At 37.5% G+C, this 19,619-nt stretch overlaps 1 pseudogene; it reads left to right on the top strand.

Moving 5' to 3' along the window:
• Positions 1-484: 484 nt before the first annotated feature.
• On the top strand, positions 485-1,794 carry LOC123797318 (tubulin alpha-1A chain pseudogene; annotated as a pseudogene).
• The last annotated feature ends 17,825 nt before the right edge of the window (positions 1,795-19,619 follow it).

Here is a 19,619-nt window from a genome sequence, read left to right as displayed (position 1 = left end):
GATACTTGGGGCGCCTGGGTGGCACAGCGGTTAAGCATCTGCCTTCAGCTCAGGGCGTGATCCCGGTGATCTGGGTTCGAGCCCCACATCAGGCTCTTCCACTATGAGCCTGCTTCTTCCTCTCCCACTCCCCCTGCTTGTGTTCCCTCTCTCGCTGGCTGTCTCTATCTCTGTCAAATAAATAAAATCTTAAAAAAAAAAAAGTGTTGATACTTATTCTTCTCAAACTAGTCCAAAAAATAGAAGGAAAGCTTCCAAAATCAATCTATGAAACCAGGATTACCCTAATATGAAAATCAAATAAAGACACCACAAAAAAAAAACTACCAGTTGATATCTCTGATGAACATAGATGCAAAAATCCTCAAAAAAGTATCAGCAAATCAAGGCAGGTTCTCTTACATTGACCATCTGTATGCTGTAAGAAGTAACAACCTCTCCTCTTCCTTCCCACCATCTGCTTGGCAGCTGCAAATCAGCAACCATGTGTGAATGCATCTCCACCCATGTTGGCTAGGCTGGTGTCCAGGTTGTCAATGCCTTCTGGGAGCTCTGTTGCCTGGAACACAGCATCCAGCCTGATGTCAAGTGACTCCCTCAACACCTTCTTCAGTGAGACAGGTGCCAGCAAGCATGTGCCCAGGGCAGTGTTTGTAGACCTGGAACACACAGTCATTGATGAAGTTTGCACTGGCACCTACTGTAAGCATTTCCACCCTGAGCACCTCACCACAGGCAAGAAAGATGTTTCCAATAATTATGCCCGAGGGCACTACACCACTGGCAAGATCATTGACCTTGTCTTAGACCAAATTCAGTAACTGGCCAACCAGTGCACAGGTCTTCAGGGCTTTTTGGTTTTTCACAACTTTGGAGGGGGAACTGGTTCTGGGTTCACTTCCCTGCTGATGAAACATCTCTGTCAATTACGGCAAGAAGTCCAAGTTGGAATTCTCCATTTACCCAACTCCCTAGGTTTCCACAGCTGTAGTTAAGCCCTACAATTCCATCCTCACTACTCACACCACCCTGAAGCACTCTGACTGTGCCTTCATAGTAGAAAACATGGCCATCTATGACATCTGTCATAGAAACCTTGATACTGAATGCCCAACTTACACTAAACTAAATAGGTCGATATGCCAAATTTTGTCCTCCATCACTGCTTCCCTCAGATTTGATGGAACCCTGAATGTTGATATGACAGAATTCCAGACAAACCTGGTGCCCTATCCTTACATCCACTTCCCTCTGGCCACATATGCCCCTGTCATCTCTGTTGAGAAAACCTACTATGAATAGCTTTCTGTAACAGAGATCACCAATGTGTACTTTCAGCTAGCCAACTGGAGGGTGAAATATGACCCTCACAATGGTAAATGCATGGCTTGCCACCTGTTGTACCATGGTGATGTGGTTTCCAAAGATGTCAATGCTGCCATTGCTATGATCAAGACCAAGTGTACCATCCAGTTTGTGGACTCATGCCCCACTGACTTCAAAGTTGGCATTAATTACCAGCCTCTCACTGTGGAGGGGGGAGACTTAGCCAAAGTACAGAGAACTGTGTGCATGCTGAGCAATACCACAACCCCTGCTTAGGCCTAGGCTCACCTGAACCACAAGTTTGACTTGACGTATGCCAAGCATGCCTTTGGTCACTGGTATGTGGGTGAAGGCATGAAGGAAGAGTGTTCTGAGGCCCGTGAACACATGGCTCCTCTTGAGAAGGATTATGAGGAGGTTGTTGTGGATTTTGTTGAAAGAGAAAGTGAAGAAAAAGAAGAGGAATAATAAAGTTAAAAATGTCACAAAGGTGCTGTTTTTACAGGGAAGCTTATTCTGTTTTGAACATTGAAAAGCTGTGCTTTGATCAGTTAATTTGTATGTAGCGGTGTATAATCTCATATACATTTACTGACCTATGCTTTAAAACACAATGTTTTGTTACAGACCAAAGCTGTCCCTTTCTCTGAAGAGTTTGAATAAAGTATTCCATCTTAAAAATATATATATATATATTAACAAACCAAATCCAACAATACATTTAAAAAATCATTCACCATGATCAAGTGGGATTTATTCCCAGGATGCAAGTGTGGTTCAATATTCACAAAACAATCAATACGATACATCATACTAAAAAGAGAAAGGATAAAAATCACATGATCATCTCAATAGAAGCAGAAAAAAATATTTGGCAACGTACAACATCCATTGATGATAAAAACCCTCAACAAAGCAAGCTAAGAGGGAACATAACTCACCATAATAAAGGCCATATATGAAAAACGCACAATGAACATCATCCTCAATGGTGAAAAACTGAGAGATTTTCCTATAACATCAGAAAAAAGGCAAAGATGCCCACTCCAAACACTTTTATTCAACACAGTACTGGAATTCCTAGACACAGCAATCAGACAAGAAAAAGAAATAAAAGGCATATCATTGATAAGGAAAAGTAAAACTTCCACTATTTGCAGACGACATTATACTATAGATAGAAAACCCTAAGACTCCACAAAAAACCTATCAGAACTGATAAATGAACTGAGCAAAATCACAAAACACAGAAGTTAATATACAGAAATACATTGCATTTTTATACACTAATAATGAAGTATCAGAAAGAGAACTTAAGATAACAGTTCCGTTGACAACTGCACCAAAAAGAATAAAATACCTAAGAGTAAACTTAACCAAGTTAAGTACTCTGAAAACTATAAAATATTGATGAAAGATATTGAAGATGACACAAACAAATGGAAAAATATTCCATGCTTATAGATTGGAAGAACCAGTGTTGTTAAAATATCTATGCTGCCAAAACAATCTACATATTAAAGCAATGCTTATCAAAATACCAACAACGTTTTTCACAGTTAGAATAAACAATCCTAAAATTTGTATGAACCCACAAAAGACCCCAAATAGACAAAGCAATCTTGAAAAGAAGAACAAATCTGGAGGTATCACAATCCCAAATTTCAAGATATACTACAAAGCCGTAGTAATCAAAATAGTGTGGTACTGGCACAAAAATAGACAAAATGGAACAGATTACAGAGCCCAAAAATAACCCCATGATTATATGGCCAATTAATCTATGATAAAGGATGCAAGAATATGTAATGGAGAAAAGATAGTCTCTTCAACAAATGGTGCTGGAAACTGGACAGCTAAATGCAAAAGAATGAAACTGGACCACTTTCTTACATCATACACAAAAATAAATCAAAATAGATTACAGACCTAAATGTGAGACCTAAAACTGTAAAAATCTTAGAGGAAAACTTAGGCAGCATTTTCTTTGACATCAGCCATAGCAACATTTTTCTAGATATGTTTCCTGAGGCAAGGGAAACAAAAGCAAAATGCAACTACTGAAACTACACCAAAGCAAAAAGCTTTTGCACAGTGAAGGGAACCATCAGCAACAACAGAAAGGCAACCTACTGAATGGGAATGGATATTTACAAATGTTAAATTCACTACAGGGTTAATATTTAAAATATATTAAGAACTTATACAACTCAATACCCAAAAAACAGATAATCCAATTAAAAAATAGGCAGAAGCCTTGAATAGACATTTTTCCAAAGAAGACACAGATGGCCAACAGACACATGATGTCCAACATCACTAATAATGTTCAACATCACTAATCATCAGGGAAATGCAAATTAAAACCACAATGAGATGTCACCTCACACCTGTCAAAATGGCTAGAAATAACAAAAAGACAAGAAATAACAAGTCTTGATGAAGATGTGGAGAAAATGAGTCATCTTGCACTGTTATATGAATGCAAATTGGTGCAGTCACTGTGGAAACAGTATAAAGATTCCTCCAAAAAATTAAAAATAGAATTACCATATAATCCAGGAATTTCACTACTGGGTATTTACCCAAAGGAAAAAAAAAACTCACTAATTTGAAAAGATATATGCACCTTTATGTTTATTGCAGCATCATTTATGATAGTCAAGATATGGAAGCAGCCCAAGTGTCCATTCATAGATGAATGGATAAAGAAGTGGTATGGTTAAATAGGCGATGGAGATTAAGGAATGCACTTGTTGTAATGAGCACCAGGTGTTTTATGGAAGTATTGAATCACTATTTTGTACACCTGAAACTAATATTACACTGTATGTTGACTAACTGGAATTTAAATAAAAACATTTAAAAAAAAGAAGTGGTATGTATATATAATAGAATATTACTCAGCCATAAAATGGAATGAGATCTTGCCATTTGCACCAAATGGATGGGTCTAGAGGGCATAATGGTAAGTGAAATAACTCAGTCAGGTAAAGACAAATACCATATGATTGAATCATATGTAGAATTTTAAAAGATAAAACAAATGAACACACAAAGAAAGAAAGAGACAGAAAAATAGACTCTTAAATGCAGAGAACACACTGGTGTTTGCCAGAGTTGGGGGTGGTTGAAATAAAGGGGATCAAGAGTACACTTATCTTAATGAGCACTGTGTTAAGTATGAAATTGTTAGATTATTATATTTTATACCTGAAACTTACAAACACTATATATAAATTATATTTCAATTGAAAAAAAGAAAATATTGACAACATAAAAAATTATCAATATCAAGAATGTAAGAGGGATATTGCTCAGATCCCAATGACATTAGAAAGATAATAAAAGCATATTATTAACAACTTAGATGCAGTAGATAAGTTTGTTGAAAAAAATTGATAAAACTGATAAAGAAAAAATAGACAATCTCAACAGAGACAATGCCCCAATGGGCATTAGAGGAAAACACTTTTAGGCAGCTCTATTAATCCCTGCTGCCTAGAGCAATGCATAAAGCTAGGGAAAACAATAGACTTTTTAAAAAGCTTGGGAAGAAAGACTGAGAAATGAGATGCTTTGGGGAAAGGGAGACTTTGAAAAGCTCTGACAAATTCTTGGTCATCTGGAAAGACCAGCACATGCCAAGGGCTATGCACAAGTTATAAAAGGCATGGGAAAGCCCTCAGTTTCTCACCTCTGGCTCACTTTCAGGCTCTGCACAAACAGAAAATAAAGGATAAGGCAGGGTTGCAAATCACCTGGCTGAATATCGAAGACATGTCCTAACACACACACACACACACACACACACACACACACACACACACACACACACAGAGTGCCCATCTGCAAAGACTAGGGAGGATTTTTTTAGTTATAGGTTTTAAAGTAATCTCTATATTGGCTGGCTGACCTGGCTGACCACTAAGCTGAAGGAACAGAGTCTTCAGTGGCCATATACAACAAAGAATACATAGTTTACCAAATTAGTTCAAAAAAGTCTCAAACAAACAACTATAATCACAACAAGCAGCAACAACAATACCTGGGGAGGGAGGAATTTAATTTCCAGAGTTACCACATTATAATTTTCAAAATGTCCAGTTTTCAACAACAACAAGAAGTCATGAGATGTGCAAAGAAACAAGAAAGTATAGCTAATACATAAGGGAAAAAGCAATCAATAGAAACTCTCCTTGAGAAATCCTAGACATTGGACTTACTGGACAAAGACTTTAAATCAACCATTTAAAATATGTTTATAGAGCTAAAGGAAACCATGTACAAAAATCTAAAGGACATCTTGAGAACAATATCTAATGAAATAGAGAATATCGGTCAAGAGATAGAAATTATAAAGAGAAACAAATAACAATTTTTGAGTGAAAAGGTACAATAATTGAAATGAAAAATTCACTAGAGGCACTCACAAGCAGATGTGACATGGCACTTGAAATTGATTGAGATCACCCTGAGGAATCAAAAGAAAAAAAATTAAGTAAAATGAAGTGAAAAGGGCCTAAGAGACCTGTGGGACAACCCCAAGCGTACCAAGATATGAACATATGCATATGGGAGGCCCAGAAGGAGAGAAAGAGGGGGGCAGAAAGAATATTTGAAGATATAATAGTTGAAAACTAACCAAATTTGATGAAAAACATTAATCTATACATAAAAAGATCAATGAATTCCAAATAGAATAAATTCAAAGATATCCACACTACAACCCATTAGAGTGAAATTGTCAAAAACCAAAGCCTAAGAGAAAAATTTGAAAATAGCAAGAGAAAACTCATCATGTACAAGGGTTCCTGAATAAGATTAACAGCTGAATTCTCATCAGAAACTACAGAAGCCAGAAGCAGTGGGATGACATATTAAAAGTGCTCAAAGGAAAAAAAAAAAAAGACAATGAAGCATTCTAAAGATAAAACAAAAACAAACAAAAAATCCCTGAGTTTGTTGCTAGCAAGCATGCCCTCAGAGAAATACTAATGAGAGTTCTCCAGTCTAACATAAAAGGACACTAGAGAGAATTTAAATTCCTGTGAAGAAATAAGGAACATGGTAAAGGTAACTACATAGGTTAATACAAAAGTCAGTATTGATGGTGCTTTTTTAAATTTTTTTATTCCTTTTTCTTCTTTCTTTCACTTAAAAAAGTTATGTAAAACAGTAGTTATAAATCTATGTTGATGGGCACAGAAGGCAAACTGAAGTAATTTGTTACACTAACGGCATAAAGGGGGAACACAGCTTAAATGCCCCACAACAGGCATTGGAATTAAAGAAATACATGTTGCAAACAAACAATAGAATACTATTATCTGCATAAACACATACATACAACTTACATAGATTATGACAAGTTCCCTCTAAATGGAAGGATAGTGAGTGCTTTCTGTTTTATTTTTTCTCCCAAATAATAACCATTTATTTAGCTCGAAAATATGGAGGTCAGCAAATTGAGTTGTTTTCATCTGGGTGGTTCTGAAGATCTGGGTCAGGCTCAGCTGATTTTTGCTATGGCTCATATGTCTAGGATTGGCTGCTGGATTCACTGGTGATTAGGTTAGCTGTCTGGTGGCTGATTAGCTGTTTGCTGAGATGGATTCTTTTTTTTTTTTTAATGATTTTTTATTACATTATGTTAGTCACCATACAGTACATCCCCGGTTTCCGATGTAAGGCTCGATGATTCATTAGTTGTGTATAACACCCAGTGCACCATGCAATACGTGCCCTCCTTACTACCCATCACCAGTCTATCCCATTCCCCCACCACCCTCCCCTCTGAGGCCCTCAGTTTGTTTCTCATAGTCCATAGTCTCTCATGTTTCATTCCCCCTTCTGATTACCCCCCTTTTCTTTATCCCTTTCTTCCCCTACCGATCATCCTAGTTCTTATGTTCCATAGATGAGAGAAATCATATGATAGTTGTCTTTCTCTGCTTGACTTATTTCACTTAGCATTATCTCCTCCAGTGCCGTCCATGTTGTAGCAAATGTTGAGAACTCGTTCTTTCTGATAGCTGAGTAATATTCCATTGTATATATGGACCATAACTTCTTAATCCAGTCATCTGTTGAAGGGCATCTCGGCTCCTTCCATGATTTAGCTATTGTGGACATTGCTGCTATGAACATTGGGGTGCATATGGCCCTTCTCTTTACTACATCTGTATGCTGAGATGGATTCTTATATCCTCCAGTAGACTAGCTGAAGACTGTTTACATATGGTAATGTTCTAGGCTCACCAAATCCATAAATACCAACACACAAGTGTTTTTCAAGCTGTTGCTGCTGCTCTTAAAAAAATACTAATTGTGGTTTAAAAAAAATGTAAAATTGGGGTGCCTGGGTGGCTCAGTTGGTTGAGCATCTGACTCTTGATTTCAGCTCAGGCCATGAACTCAGTGTCATGAAATCAAGCCCTGTGTCGGGCTCCATGCTGAGCGCAGTGTCTGCTTGAGATTCTCTCTCTCCGCCTCCCTTTGACCCTCTCCCTCTGTTCCTGCTCTTTCTCTCTCTCTCAAATAAAATCTTTCAAAAAAAACATGTAAAATTCACCATTGTAACCATTTTTAGGTGTACAGTTCAGTAGTGTCAACTATAGTCACACTGCTGTGCAACAGATCTATAATAATTTTTCGTCTTGCAGAACTAAATCTCTATACCCTCTTTTCCCCCTCCACCCATCCTTGGTGGCCACCATTTTACTTTTATGTTCTGTTTCTATGAGTTTGACTACTTTAGTTATCTCATGTAACTGAACTCATACAGTATTTATCTATTTGTTACTGGGTAATTTCACTTAGTATAACGTTCTTTTTTCATCCATGTTGTAACACATGACAAGATTTCCTTTATTAAGGCTGAATAATATTCCATTGTATGTATAGGCCACATTTTCTGCTACACTTTCTTTATTCATTTACACACTGAGAGACATTCTGCTGCTTCTGCCTCATGTGAATAAGGTGCAATGAACATGAGTATGCAAATATCTCCTTGAAATCCTGTTTTCAGTTCCTCTTGGATATATACCAAGAAATGAGATTTGCAGGGTCATATGGTAATCTCATTTTTAATTTTTTTTTAAAAGATTTTATTTATTTATTTGACAGAGATAGAGACAGCCAGCAAGAGAGGGAACACAAGCAGGGGGAGTGGGAGAGGAAGAAGCAGGCTCATAGCGGAGGAGCCTGATGTGGGGCTCGATCCCATAACGCCAGGATCACGCCCTGAGCCGAAGGCAGACGCTTAACTGCTGTGACACCCAGGCGCCCCCATTTGTTTTGTTTCTTAAATTCCACATATGAGTGAAATCATACAGTCTTTGTCTTTCTCTGACTGCCTTATTTTGCTTAGCATCATAATCTCCAGCTCCACCCATGTCATTGCAAATGGCAAGATATTTTTTTTATGGCTGAGTAATATTCTGTTGTATATATACTACTTCTTTTTTATCCATTCATTTGTCAATGGACATTTGGGCTCTTTCCATAATTTAGCTATTTTGTTGATAATGCAGCTATAAACACCAGGGTGCGTGTATTCCTTCTAATTAGTGTTTTGTATTGTTTGGGTAAATATCTAGTAGTGCAGTTGCTGGATCACAGGGTCCTTCTGTTTTCAACTTTTTGAGGACCCTCCATACTGTTTTCCAGAGTGGCTGTACCAGTTTGCATTCTCACCTACATTGTAAGAGGGTTCTCCATTCTCTGCATCCTCTCCAACACCTGTTGTTTCTTGTGTTGTTAATTTTAGCCATTCTAACAAGTGTGAGGTCATATCTCATTGACGTTTTGATTTGTATTTCCCTGATAATCTGTGATCTTGAGCATCTTTTCATGTATCTATGATCATCTGCGTGAATTGTTTGGGAAAAAAGTCTATTCATATCTTCTTACCATTTTTTAATTGGATTATTTGTTTTTTGGGTGTTGAGTTTTACAAATTCTCTGTTTTGGATACTAACCATTTATCAGATTTGTCATTTGCAAATATCTTCTCCCATTTGATAGGCTGTCTTTTAGTTTTGTTGATTGTTACCTTCCCTGTACAGAAGGTTTTTATTTTGATGAAGTCATAATAGTTTATTTTTGCTTTTGTTTTCCTTGCCTCAGGAGACATATCTTGAAAGAAGTTGCTATGGCTGATGGCAAAAAGATTATTGTCTATGTTCTCCTCTAGGATTGTTATGGTTTCAGGTCTCACATTAAGTTCTTTAATCAATTTTGAACTTAGTTTTGTGTATTGTGTAAGAAAGTGGTCTAGTTTCAGTCTTTTGCATGTTGCCGTCCAGTTTTCCAAACAACATTTGTTGACGAGATTGTCTTTTTCCATTGGATATTCTCTCCTGCTTTGTCAAAGATTAGTTGATCGTATAATCCTGGGTTTATTTCTTGGCTTTCTAGTCTGTTCTCTTTATCTATGTGTCTGTTTTTGTGCCAGTACCATACTGTTTTGATAACTAGATATTGCAACATAACTTGAAGTCTGAAATTGCGATAACTCCAATTCTGCTTTTCTTTTTCAAGATGGATTTGGCTATTCGGAGTCTTTTGCAGTTCCACACAAATTTTAGGATTGTTTGTTCTAGCTCTGTGGAAAATGCTGGTGGTATTTTGATAGGGATTTCATTAAATGTGTAGATTGCTTTGGGTAGTATAGATATTTTAATGATATTTGTTCTTTCAATCCATGACCATGAAACATTTTTCCATTTCTTTGTGTCATCTTGAATTTCTAACCTTAGTGTTTTATACTTTTCAGAGGATGGGTCTTTCACCTCTTTCGTTAGGTTTATTCCTGGGTATTTTATTGTTTTGGGTGCCATTGTAAATGGGATTGATTCCTTGATTCCTCTTTCTGCTGGTTCATTATTGGTGTATAGAAATGCAACAGATTTCTGTATGTTGATTTTGTATCCTGGAGTTTTACTGAATTTGCGTATCAATTCTAGCAATTTCTTGGTGGAGTCTTCTGGGTTTTCTATATATAGTATCATGTCCTCTGCTAATAGTGAAAGTTTTACTTCTTTCTTGCCAAATTAAATGTGTTTTATTTCTTTATGTTGACTGGTTGCTGTAGCTAGGACTTCCAGTACTATATTACATAACAGTAGTGAGGGTGGACATCCCTGACTTGTTCCTGACCATAGAGGAAAAGCTCTCAGTTTTTCCCCATTGAGGATGATGTTCACTGTGGGTTTTTCATATGTGGCTTTTATGATGTTGAGGTATGTTCCCTCTAAACCTACTTTGTTGAGGGTTTTTATCATGAATGGATGTTGTACTTTGTCAAATGCTTTTTCTGCATCTAATGAAAGGATTATATGGTTCTCCTCCTTTCTTTTATTAATGCAGTGTACCATGTTGATTGATCTGTGAATATTGAACCACCTTGTAGCCCAGGAGTAAAACCCCTTGATTGTGGTGAATGATTCTTCTTAGGTACTGTTGGGTTTGGCTTGCTAGTATTTTATAAAGAATCTGTGTTCATCAGGGATCTTGGCCTATAGTTCTCTTTTTTAAGTGTAGTCTTTATATATTTTTGGTATTAGGGTAATGCTGGTCACATAGAATGAATTTGGAAGTTTTCCTTCCATTTCTATTATTTGAGATAGTTTGAGAAGAATGGGTATTAATCTTCTTTAAATGTTTGGTAGAATTCACCTTTGAAACTGTCTGTTCCTGGATTTTTGTTTTTTGGAAGTTTTTTGACTACTGATTCAGTTTCTTTGCAGGTGTATGGTCTGTTTTTCTATTTTTTCCTTTCAGTTTTGGTACTTTATATGTTTCTAGGAAATTACCCGTTTCTTCTAGGTTGTCCAATTTGTTGGCATATACTTTTTCATAATATTCTCATATACTTCTTTATATTTCTGTGCTTTTGGTTGTTATTTCTCCTCCCTCGTTTGTGATTTTATTTATTTGGGTCTTTTCTTTTTTCTTTGTGGTAAGTCTGGCTAGAGGTTGGTCAATTTTATTAACTTTTTAAAACAATTTTATTTATTTATTTAGAGAGAGAGCACAAGCAAGGGGAAGGGGCAGAGGGAGAGGGAGAAACAGACTCCCCACTGAGCAGGGAGCCTGATGCAGGCTGTATCCCAGGACTCCAAGATCACGACCTGAGCTGAGAGCAGATCCTTAACTGACTGAGCCACCCCTTAGTAACTTTTTCAAAGAACTACCTCCCATTGTCATTGATCTTGCCTGTTTTTTTTTTTTTTGAATCTATATCATTCATTTCTGCTCTAATATTTATTATTTCCTTCCTTCTGCTGGCTGTAAGCTTTGTTTGTTTTTCTTTTTCTACGACCTTTAGGTATGAGGCTAGTTTGTTTATTTGAGATTTTTCTTGCTTCTTAAGGCAGGCCTATATTGCTATGTACTCCTCCCTTAGGACCACTTTTGCTGTATTTCAAAGGTTTTGGACTGTTCTATTTTCATTCTCATTTCTTTCAATGTACTTTTAATTTTTTCTTTGATTTCTTTGTTGACCCCTTCATTGTTTAGTAGCATGTCGTTTAACTTCCATGTATTTCTGGTCTTCTTGTGGTTGATATTTTCTTGTGGTTGACTTTTGATTTCATACCATTGTGTTCAGAAAACGTCCATGGTATGATTTCAATCTTTTTGTATTTGTTGATGCCTATTTCATGAACTAATATATGATATCTTCTGGAGAATGTCCCGTGTGCACTTAAAAAAGCATGTGTATTCTGCTGATTTAGGATGGAATCTTCTGAATATATCTGTTAAATCTGTCTGACCCAGTGTGTCATTCAATGCTGTTGTTTCCTTGTTGATTTTCTGCTTAGATGATCTGTCCATTGATGTAAGTGGGGTGTCAGAGTCCCCTACTATTATATTATTATCAAGGAGTTCCTTTATGTTTGTTATTAGTTGTTTTATATATTTTGGTGCTCCCAAGTTGGGGGCATAAATATTTACAATTATTAGATCTTCTTGTTAGATTGTCCCCTTTATTATGATATAGTGCCTTTCTTCATCTCTTGTTGCAGTCTTTGGCTTAAAGTTTAGTTTGTCTGATAAAAGTATTGCTACTCCACCTTTCTTTTGACATCCATTTTTGTGATAAATATTTCACCATCCCCTCACTTTCAATCTGCAAGTATCTTGGGTTTAAAATGATTCTCTTGTAGATAGCATAAAGACAGGTCTTGGTTTTTATCCATTCTGACACCCTCTGTCTTTTGATTGGAGCATTTAGTCCGTTTATATCCAGAGTAATTATTGATAGATATGTATTTAGTGCCGTTTTGTTACTTGTTTTGGCATTGTGTTTGGAGATTTTCTTTGTTCCTTTTGGTCTTTGTCACTTTTGGTCTTTCCTTCCCACTCAGAGTCCCCCTTAATATTACATGAGGGGCTGGTTTAGTTGTCATGGATTCCTTTAGTTTTTGTTTGTCTGAGAAATTGTCTCCCCTTCTATTCTGAATGACAGCCTTGCTGGATAGTGTATTTTTGGCTGCATATTTTTCCCATTCAGCACATTGAATACATCACACCACTCTTTTCTGGCGTGCCAGCTTTCTGTTGAGAGATCTGCAGCCAGCCTTATGGGTTTTCCCTTGTAAGTTAGCGACTTTTTTTATTTATCTTGCTGCTTTTAAGATTTTTTTATCACTATATTTTGCAAATTTACTTACAATATGTCTTGGCGTTGGTTTGCTTTTGTTGATTTTGATGGAAGTTGTCTGTGCCTCCTGGGTTTCAATGTCTGTTTCCTTCCCCAGATGAGGGAAGATTTCAGGTATTATTTCCTCAAACAAATTTTCTGTCTCCCTTTTCTCTCTCTCCTGCTGGGACTCCTATAGTATAAGAATGTTACTACATTTGTTGGAGTTACTGAATTCCCTAAGTCTATTCTTGTGTTGCATAATTCTTCTTTCTCTCTTTTGTTCAGCTTCATTCCATTATTTTGTTTTCTCTGTCACTTATTCATTCCTCTGCTTCTTCCATCCTTGTGTTCATTGCATGAAGCTTGTTTCCAATCTCAGCTATTGCATTTTTCATTAATGACTGATTGTTTTTAAACTATTTTCTCTCTCTGGTAATTTTGCACTGAAATCTTCCATTCTTTCCTCAAGCCCAGCTACTATCCTTATGATTATTATTTTAAATTCTCCATCAGCCATGTTACTTATATCTGTTTCACAGAGATCTCTGGTCATGACCTTATCTTGTTGTTTCGTTTAGGATGAATTCCTTTGTCTTGGTCTTTTGTCTAAGTCTCTGCCTTCTTCTCTACGTTAGAAAAGCCCATTATATTTCCTGCTCCTGAAAGTAATGGCTTTATGAAGAAGAGGTCATACAGTGTCCAGGAACTGGCACTTCAGGGAGTGTCTCTGGTCTGTGCTGTGTGTGCTTTGCTGTTGTGTTTTGGCTGTTCTATCCTTCAGGCCAGTCATCTGCAGAGGTTCTTCTTGCCTACAGTGGGCATTGTTTGGTCCTTGACCAGAATGTGGCGAGTTTTAACTGGGTGTGCTCTGGTCTGCTTGTTAATTGAGATCTGATACTACTTCCACTAGAACTGAAGCCCTGTAAAACTCTCTAATCAGGAGACATGTTTATGGGCAAGTGTTTCTGCTAGTCTTCTGGGGAAGCTGTCCACCAAACTGGGACTGAGGCAAGCTTGACTGAGAAGTGCAGTCCCACCGGAGCACAGGATTGTGGGACTTGATATAAGCATGTTAGCAGTCAGTGCTGGCACTGCATTGTTTCCTGCAGGTGGCTCTTTGTTTATGTTGAGGCAAGGAGGAGTGAAATGGTGCCAGCCAGCTCCTTTGTCTCTGGAGAGGTGTCTGTAATTCTGACTCTCAGGGATGTGCTCCAAGAAGGGTGACTATTCTCTCCACTGTGTGCTCCAAGCTTTCTTCAGATTGCTATTTTCATTCCATTTGCCCCTTGGTCGTTTGTTTACTTTCTCTCCAGGAGTAGGGCAATGCTTTCAGGGCTGTCTCCCAGACAAACCTGCTGACCATTAAAAAACAATATATAATCCCTGCTGGTTGCAAGGACTCATGAAAATCAGACACCCTCCTTTCCCAGACAGTGGCTTTGGGGAAATGTTCTCATTTTGCATTCCTCTGTGTGCTCTCCCCCTTTCCTCCCCTTTCTTTGCATCTATGGCTCCCTCCCTTTCACAGCACCTGCAATCTATTTCCTCCCTAACCATGTCTCCACACTTCCTACCTTCTTTGATATGGCTTCTTCTCTCCCTTTAATTGTGGAATTTTTTCTTTTAGTTTTCATGTTGATTTCTGGGATATTTAGAATGATTTGATAGTTATTCAGTTGTGTTCATGGGATGGGATGCGTCTAGGGTCCTCCTGCTCTGCCAACTTCTTTTCTCCCTCTCATCGTAGTTTTGATTTTCATCTCCCTGAGCAAGGATGTTGAGCATCTGGTCATATACTTGTTGGCTATTTGTATATCTCCTTCGGATAAATGTCCATTTTAGTCCTTTGCCTTCATTTTTCTTTTTGTGGTTTTCTGTTTATTTTCTGCAATGAATGTTTATTAACTTTTATATTGAAGAAATTATTGTGAATAATAATAATAAACAACATATCAGGCAAGTTGTTGCAATAACTAGATGGGCCAATCTTGAGTGGCTGGTTGGGGTACCTTGTGGATAGTGCTACTGATTTTACTTAGGATTGCACACTTAAAGTGGTAATTTTATTCCAGACCAAGGCCCCTCTATCTTTTGTGGATCAGCTAGCTTGGGTGACATAAAGCAGGGCAGGCAGAGGATGAAGTAAGTGAGGCTGAGCTGGCAATGCTGCCATGAAGCAGTAACAGACTGTGCTCAAAATCCATGTGGGATACTTGGCAATCTTGCACATGAAATCTTGGTCTGGATACTACATATTATTGTTCTCTTAGGGATTTTGATATTTATTTTTTTTAAGATTTTATTTATTTATTTGACAGAGAAAGAGACAGCCAGCAAGAGAGGGAACACAAGCAAGGGGAATGGGAGAGGAAGAAGCAGGCTTCCAGCAGAGGAGCCTGATGTGGGGCTCAATCCCAGAACGCCGGGATCATGCCCTGAGCCGAAGGCAGATGCTTAACGACTGAGCCAACCAGGCGCCCCAAGGATTTTGATATTTAGAAGAAAACTTTATTATGTAAGGTTTATGGCTTTTATCTAGTCAATTCAGAAGAGGTAACTAGGTAAATCACTAAAAGTTTTGTAATCTGGATTTCAAGAAATGCTCTGTAAGCATTTAGGGTCCAAGTTTATGTAAAATAAAGATAAGCAAGGAAAAGCTCGTAACACAACTTTAAAATTCCATTAAAAAGAGGTGCCTGGGTGACTCAGTAAGTTAAGCATCTGCCTTCAACCCAGGTCATGATCCCAGGATTGAGCCCTGCATTGGGTTCCCTGCTCAGCAGGGGCATGCTTCTCCCTCTCCCTCTGCCCCCCAACCCCTGCTCATGCTCTATCTCACGCATTGTGTCTCAAATAAATAAATAAATATATAATCTTTAAAAAAATAAAATTCCAGAAAAAATGTTTAAACTTTGAATTAGTGATTGCTATCAATAAAGTGAGTTTCCCAAATGTCTGGACTAGTGACAGTACTAGCAAACTTGCTGGGTGGAATTACTGCCTTGAAAGGAAATAGTGGGGAATGATGGCATTCAAAACTCTTAATTGGGAATGCAAACTATTATCATTCTTTTCTTTTTTTAAAAAAAATATTTTATTTATTTATTTGACAGAGAGATGGTCAGTGAGAGAGGGAACACAAGCAGGGGGAGTGGGAGAGGAAGAAGCAGGCTCCCAGCAGAGGAGCCTGATGTGGGGCTCGATCCCAGGACCCTGGGATCACGCCCTGAGCCGAAGGCAGACGCTTGATGACTGAGCCACCCAGGCATCCCTATTATTATTATTTTCTTGAAGGAGAAGCTATATGATAGTAGAGTGATTTGAGCAAAAGTACACATTCATTCTGCAGAAGCAAATGCAGACTGGACATCTAAGGTAATCATGGGGAAGAATTATTAGGTTCAATGAACCAGCCATATATACAAATAGTTCTACTCTGCTTCTGACCTCTTTTTTAATTGAAATCCTAGATAGCATGCATGTCTAAGAACCACACTCACCTTTACTATACCTCAAATTTCTTCCTGTAATGTCCTGCCATTGACCCTCAGTATTATTTAATTTTCAGTACCTCTTTCTTTCTGTTATGGTTCCATTTATTTCTTCTTTCATATTCCAAGACCTGACTGAAACTGCATTTGGACATTATGTTGTCTTGCCATCTACCTCCTCAACATATTACTGTGTTTTTTTTAACCCAATAAACAGCACTTTATGACTAGCTTATTATCTTACAGCTATAAATTTTCTATCCCATTTTCAATCATTCCTGAGGTTTTGACTACGTCATGTCTCTGCTCCTATGTATGGATCAGCAATCTTGGCTTGGTATTATAGTGCGCATCTACTTGCAACATTAATACTACCCACCTCCTCTTTCTCCTGACTTATTTCCTCTGGGACAAGTCCACCTCATTATTCAGTCTTGTCTCTTGCTTTCTATACCACAGTGCTCTCTGTCTCCTAAGATCAGTGTCCTATTTCCCTTTTTGAAAGATTAACTTTCTTTTTTTCTAGCCACAGAGCCTTGCTCTACATTATTATATGGTTCACCCTTGTTCTCACTCTGCCTCCCACCTCTAGTCACTGGTTATGGATCACAGTATTCTATTAGCTTCTTATGATATTTTTAACCTTCTTGTCCCCCTCTTTCAGTGTATATAAGGGAATATAACCCTTAAGGATATTTTCTTTTTATTGTCCCAAAATAAGAATGGAAAACATTGAATAATCTATTATAGCTGTTTTCACTCCCCTACCCCAAATCAGTTCTCTTTTTTTTCCCCTGGTGAGTTCAATCTCTCATATGTTTATTTAGCACATTTTCACATTTAAAGAAGTTAATTAACCCTTTGAGTACCCTCTAGAACATGCACCCAGCCTATAGAGGTAGTTGACATAAGGCTGGGAGCAAAGCCCAAGAATTTGGTTTTCAAATAGCTCTTAAGACTATGTTTTCTTTCATTATCTCTCCCCACAATTTGAATAGGTACAATCATAAATAAAGTACTTGGGTTTAGTTCACAGGGAAATTGCCTGAAACTATGTGAGCTTCTCAATACCCCAGATTTCTCTAATCAAACCCATGGCAGTCTCCTGTGAACTGCTTAGGAGCAGCTGGGAATCAAACCACAGAACAAGACTAATGCATATTGTATGTTTTTCTTTCTCTTTCATCCAGAAAGACAAAATTATTCATCCTGATCTATCATTACAAATGACCTCCAAGAATACAGTAAGTAGATCATGTACGGGCGTGAATTTACAAGTCTGGAAAGAGGGAGGAAGACAAAAGGAAGAGGACTAAATTATTGCATAGATTTGTGTTGCTTTGGTTGACCATATTATTACAAAGATACAATGGTAGAGGAGAAAATGAAAGAGTTACCTTATCCTCAACTTGTACCAAGGTCCCATTTATTTCTTCTTAAACAAATATTGAAAATACACTTTGTTCAGACCTATGACTTATATGCTATATGAGGCCATTTGGGATTTGTAGTTTGGCTTTTAAGGAGCAAAATGAGTTACAGGGTGCCAAAAATGAGTGAGCAAAAATCACTGTTTTACCTATCCATTAATATTATGTTACCCAGTAGTAAGGGCCTTTAAATAATGTGAGAAATTACTGGCAATTAAATGACTATCTTTCTTCTTTTTTCAGTTCAAATACAAAGGGTGATTGTTTAACCATTGCATCTAAATTATAGAGGTCATTGGTGATCATTAATTAATAAAAAGATTAAGTGCAACTGCACACTGAAGAAGCCAGCCTAGTCAAGACTTTCTTGATCATGTAAAAAACATAGTAAACAATCTTAAACATATTGGACTCTTCTTAATTCCTATTGTGTTGCCCTGATGTGATGGACATTGTCTTTTAATCTGAGTTGAAATATAGTAATGGTTGAAAGAAAGGCTAGTTTAATTGGAAGTTTTCCTGTTCACAAATATTATTCATAAAAGACTAGCCTATTTCCTTTTGTAGGTGAAGGACTTATTAGGATCCTTATGGGAGGGGCTCCTGGGTGGCTCAGTCATTAAGCATCTGCCTTCGGCTCAGGGCGTGATCCCAGCGTTCTGCGATTGAGCCCCACATCAGGCTCCTCCGTTGGAAGCCTGCTTCTTCCTTTCCCACTCCCCCTGCTTGTGTTCCCTCTCTGGCTGGCTGTCTCTATCTCTGTCAAATAAATAAATAAAATCTTTAAAAAAAAAAAAAGGATCCTTATGGGAGATATAAGAAATTTGCCATAGCTATTTTGGTGCAATTGTTTTAAACTAACTTAGGACAAATTGTTACCTTCATATGTAACAACTATTGATTTTCTTCCTGCTAACCATCAAGTAGTTCATATAACAAATGCCTCTGATTTAATACTGGGGCGCATTCCATATTAATAATTATTATAGGAGCAACACCTACAACTAAGATTTATGCACTTAAATGCCAGGCAAATAAGTGTCAAGGCTAAGTTTATATTTGACATACGTTATCTCATTTAACATTCATTTATCTACATTTACAGATGAGGTAGCTAAGGTTGAGGGATTAAGTGACTTGGCAAAAATTATCTATCTAGAAATGCCAGAGCTGGAAAATAAAATCAGAGTTTTTTTTCCCATAGATCTAAAAGTTGGGAAGCACAAGATCAAGGCACTGGCAGATTTAGTTCCTTTTGAAGGCCTGCTTTCTGGTTAATAGATTGTGCTTTCTCATTGTGCCTTTACATGGTGGAAGAGGAAAAGGAGTTCTCTGGGGCCTCTTTTATGATGGCATTAATCACCTTCTAAAAGCCCCACTTTTTATATCACCAACTTGGGAGTTAGGAATTTTGATGGACACAAACATTCAGACCATAACAAGTGCTATATTATATTACCTTACCCTAGGTTCAGGTAGGTGAGAAGAACCTGAGTTACTTTCCTTTTAGGACACATGAAAATGTTCCCAAGTAAAACAAACAGAAAAACAACAACAGCAAAATACAATACAAAACACTACCATTTCAAATTTCTATAAATTCTCACCTATTCATCTCTTTCTCAAGCTTCAAATCTCTACATCTTTCTCAAGGTTCAAATCTCCACATCTACCTGGTAATGATGATTGGAAAATAAATGCAACTTAAGAAATGCT

This window comes from Ursus americanus, chromosome X, assembly GCF_024610735.1.
Source record: "Ursus americanus isolate L20-20 chromosome X, mUrsAme1.1.p, whole genome shotgun sequence".
Lineage (NCBI taxonomy): Eukaryota > Metazoa > Chordata > Mammalia > Carnivora > Ursidae > Ursus > Ursus americanus.
The sequence above is the reverse complement of the archived record's forward strand: the minus strand, read 5'-3'. Positions and strand labels throughout refer to the sequence as shown.